Below are 5,283 nucleotides of genomic sequence, written 5' to 3'. Positions count from 1 at the left end.
TGTAACGGAAACTTCAGGGAGCCAATAGGGAAGCGGAACGTCAGCAATGTGACAAACCATCTGAGCCAATTAGACAGTGGGTAGGGCGGGACAAGTGAAAGAGCAGTGCCACTATGTAACCAGACGATGGCGCTGTCGTTACATATTTTAGATCTGATTCAGTCAGATCATGGGATCCGCAATCCAAAAACAAAGTCCAGCTAAGTAAAATGTGTTCCATGTCCTTTTGAAACAAAAAGAAAACATAATTTTGGATAAATATTTAATGTAAGAAATTTGGTGTCTTATCTAAAGAACCACCATTTTATTTTTAGGTTTAGAAATAACACAAATACAAGACTGACAAAAGAAAAAGATGTAAAAATCTTCTTCTATGGGATATTCATGTTTGTGGAAAAGTATGTAAAAAAAAAAAGAAAACACAGTTTCTAACCTAATAAGAAAAATACAATTTCTTAGCAAATGCAAAATCTGAATTTAGTATTATATCTTTATGCAAAAGCATTAATAAATCTTTAGCATTTTTAGCCAAAGCTATTAAGAGCCATTGTGGAAGGTCCATAGAGCCACTTCAGGGCCCCAAGAGGGACAGCTTGCAAACCCCTGAGACGATAGATAGATAGATAGATAGATAGATAGATAGATAGATAGATAGATAGATAGATAGATAGATAGATAGATAGATAGATAGATAGATAGATAGATAGATAGATAGATAGATAGATAGATAGATAGATAGATAGATAATTGTTCTAGAGGTGAACTAAATTATAGAGACAAAAATCTATAGTGTATTTTGTGTTTTATTCCTTATTAATTTTATTTTTATTTCTTTTTGCCCATTCCTTCTTGCAAAATAGCTCCTGCTCAGTCAGACTGGATGGAAAGCATCTGTGAAAATAAACTTTCAAGTAAAGCTCCAAGCGCCGACCACTGAGACAAAGCAAGTGCAGCATAATTAGGTTAGGACCTCTGAATGGAACTGGTTGCACTGGATTTTATTTCGAGATATAAGAATACAGACATCTGAGCAGAAACATCCATCCATACCCGCTTATGCATGCAGGGTCGCAGAAGATGGTGCTGCATTGAACAGAAATATATACCACAAAATGTAGAACCTACAGAGAATCAAGTGTCATTTTCCTTCTAATTCACAGTTATTCTCTAAATAGAGTCTCACATAAAATCCCCATGAAATGCATGCAGATGTTTGTGACAAAAAGTGAATACTTTGGCAAAGAGCTGTAAGGAAAGGCTCAAGCACACGTTTGGACCAAAACCTAATGAAGCAGCATTGCAACAGGAACCAGTTTTATATTTTGTCTCGAAGCACTTTGTTATCAGCACCATGTCATCAAGTCAGTAGTGGAATCTAAGACAGATGCCAAACACAAAACAGGATTCTCAAACAGCTATAAGCAGTCACACTTTGAATGTCTTTGCCTGGTTCCAGCGAGGGAAGAAATTAAATTAGAAGATCGGTGGTGAAGAAAAGAGGGGATGAGTAAAACAACCAATGAACATTATATGTACCTGGCACATACACAGACACGCTATTCTCTTAACGCCTCTACTGTGTGCCAAGTCTGGGGCTAATAGCTATTTGGAAATCACCTCGATGGTGCAAAAAAATTTTTTTTTCATACCTTTCAAACGTTACTATTATTTCTTTACAGTTGCAAATGAAGAAAAGAGATCAGGTTTTCTACTTCCAGCAATTTCCCGTGATGTAATGCCAAAAGATGTAACTTAAAATGAGTTGTTTGCCAAGTAACTTGCTCTGTGTTGGTGCATCGCTTTTAACTCTGCTTGAGATGCAGTCTTGCACCATGACTTTATTGCCTTTTACTTTTAATTTCGTATTCACAGTATTACTCTGGGCGTGGCAGTGGAGGAGTGGGATGCGTAGTCATCATGCAATCCAAACGCTGGAGGTTTGATTCCAGCCTCTTCCTGCCATATGTGGATGTGGCCCTGGGCAAGCCGCCAAACCCCAAGTTGCCGGCAGATCTACATATCGGTGTGTGAGGTTGTGTACTGTACTTTTCGTAGTCTGTACTAAAGCTCTTTATAAATGTAGTCCTTTTACTATGTGATGTGTACAGCGGTCCAGTATTTTATCCTCACGTATTCAGCACTTTGGTCAACCTCTGCTGTTTGCTATACATCCAGTAACAGCTGAGTTGAGGCGTGTAGTTGGGTTGTCTGTTAAGTTGAGAAAAATAAAGGAAACGTTTTCTAAAATGGGCGAAGCAAAAAGCTTCTGCATGTGCACAACACAACTCAGCGACTGGTACATGTCACTGTGTACACAGTTAAAAATATATACACATGTAAGTACTATAACTGTTTTGCCTGACATTTTTCCAAAGCGTTTCAGACCTTTTCAGTTTGTCACGTTCATCATCAAAGCATCAAGTCTGTGATAATTTATTTGACAACAGTCATTAGAATAGTCAACTTTTTTTGCGATTGAAAGTTGGTACATTCCAATAAAAATGTGTCATGTTTTAAACCCTTCCCTTTAAGTAGCAGTGAGCCCAGGAAGCAGCCTTAGATCTCACTCAGGGACCCAGAGCTCCAGTCTGTGGGATTCAAACCAGAGAAACTTGCGCCCTGCTCCAACCACCAGGCCACTCCTCATATTTGACTCGTTCACTGTCTTTTATTGCCTTATAAATGCCAATAACTGGGTGCATAACACAAATCTACTCTCTTGACTTTAAAATTCCAAAAACCGAGTGAGAATATTTCATAATACAAGGGGGAAAAAACGGCCCAGTTTTAATTTGTAATTATAAAAACCTTACTTTAAGTTTGTTTTTGGTGACTGATGTACCAGTAGCTGGACCATATTGAGCAATCGGTCCACAACACCAGCTGCTGACGCAATAATGGAGTCCACATGATAATCGCCTAGAAGCTGCAGAAAACAATTTGTGAAATGTCACAACATGCCTGCAGATTTAAACAGGACAGGCATGATGATGATGATGATGCTGATGAAAAATGTTGATCTTATTTGTTCTGTGTTTTCAGACTTAACAGCTAAATTAGCTGTACTCATATCACATCTACATATTTAATAAACTGGAACAGTAAAAAAGTGAAGACTGTCTTATTATTTTTATGAATTGCTTTGTTGAAATGTGCCTGCCAAATACTGAACTGCCCCTGAAGTCACTGTTTATATTTCCGTTTTCTGTTTGCATGTGTGCATGTCTAGCTAAAAGGGTGAAAGTAAGCAGGAGATCTGTGCCAGCAGGTTGTTTTGGCTCTGAACTTCACTGCCGAGTTGTCAGCGTGTTGAAAGAGCTCCTCCTCCTTCACCTACAACAGCTGCCAGTTAGTAGAAGCGACTGGAGTTCCCTGATGCGGCCGCTAGTAACTGCTGATGATAGTAAAAGTTAATTTTGGAGATATCTCATTAGTGTAGTTAGACAACAAAATCTTTTTCTTTTGTATTATTTGAACTTCAAATATTCAACTCGTTTGAACAAGTTTTATACTTTTGTCTATTTGATTATGTTGCATTTGCCAATACTTCAGATAACGATTCAAATCTATTCTATGTTTATTTATTAGCTGTTCAGTTTCTGATGTAATTTTTGATTAATTACACTATTGATTCATAATATCTTTGACTGTTTTTAGTGTCTTTAATAGTTTTTGTGCCTGTCTAGCTGTTTCTTTGAGTCTCAATTCTCCAAAATAAGAAAAAGATGTGAAGATGCTGACTGGAGTGGGTGATCTGAAGTGTGGCCTGTACACATGTAGCCTGGAAGGCCACTTGACAAGGAAGAAGCCACAACTCCAAAATAAATATCTTCCTAATTGCATTATTCAAAACTGTTAGGGGCCAACATATATCCTTTTTGACAATGCTTCCTTTGGTCTGATTAAATTGAAATTTAGTCCATTGGCCATAGTGACCATCATTTCATTTAGAGGAAAGAAGTACATCTTCCCAACTAGGAAGTGTGAGGGTGGTGGCATCATGTTGTGGATGCTGTGCTGCAAGAGGGACTTGTGCATTTCACAATAATAAATAGCATCACAAAGAAAAAAAAAAAAGAAAAAAAACAGTATTATATGGAAATATTGAATCAAGATATTGAGCCAAAAAGATACATTTTTGGGCATGGTGACCCTAAACATATCAACCATGGTTTAAGGAAAATAAAGTCTATGCTTTAGTTTAGAGTGACCGTCACAAAGCCCTGATCGCAGCCATATCGGAAATTTACAGGAAGAGCCAAAAAGGTCTAGGAACATGACCCAGTTACATTCCTGTCTGGAGGAATGGGTCAAAACTCCAGCAAATTATTGTGAGAAGCTTGTGAAAGGATACCCAGAACATCTGATGAATGTCATACAGCAGTTTAAAGGCAAGTCTACCAAATACTGAGGAAATATCAAAGGAATACATCTTCATTTCTTTAGCTAATAGAAATAATTTTCATATTCCTAACTGACCTAAAAAGAGGGAAAAAGTCTGATTTGATGTCAGACAGCAAGTACAAATAGCTTGTCCATCTATAAAGTTTATGTAAATATCTAATTTCAACTGAAAGTCCAAGTATTCTGGGCAGAAATTCCATGTTATGACATTGAAACTGTGATCCAAGCATGAGCCAGTTAGATCCGTCTGGTAATGAAGCTGCTATCAGGTATAATCTACAACAAAGAATCTCATTTTGTTTGAGTCATTTCTTCGCTGGTATCAAGGAGGAGCGTTCCAGAAAAGAGACAGGAAGGAGCCTCATCACTGTTGACAGAGCAGAGACAGGAGAAAATGGTGAAATTGTGCTGCTCTTAATGGTAACTTAATGCTAATAAATAGGTTTGTTGTTTTACAGTAAAAGGGGAGGTTAAATGTTATACTATACATGGAAGATTTAAAATGATTTATCAATGGCTTACATTATAAAAACTACAATTTTAACACTTTTCCACATTGTAACTCTGAAGAACTGGTCTTAAAGTTAACACAGGAAATATTTTAAACAGTGTTGTCAGATATGTACAGGGGAGGGAGGGTAGGTTTCAAATTTATCTGTTTAGGTTTTAATCAAATAAATGCTGACATTTCTTGAAGCTTCTCATTGATTTATGAATTGCATGCGCTTAGATTCACATTTATAGAAACAGACATGCATGTGGCCCATAATGCATTGTGTGTTTGGGCCTAATTTTTAGGGGTATCCATTGCTCCTCTTCCCCACGCGCATATTTCTCCTGGTGTTATGGCTTCCTGCCATGGTCCAAAATCATGCATGT

The sequence above is a fragment of the Fundulus heteroclitus genome, chromosome 23 (genome assembly GCF_011125445.2).
Source record: "Fundulus heteroclitus isolate FHET01 chromosome 23, MU-UCD_Fhet_4.1, whole genome shotgun sequence".
NCBI classification, from domain to species: Eukaryota; Metazoa; Chordata; class Actinopteri; order Cyprinodontiformes; family Fundulidae; genus Fundulus; species Fundulus heteroclitus.
This window is presented reverse-complemented; position numbering follows the sequence as displayed.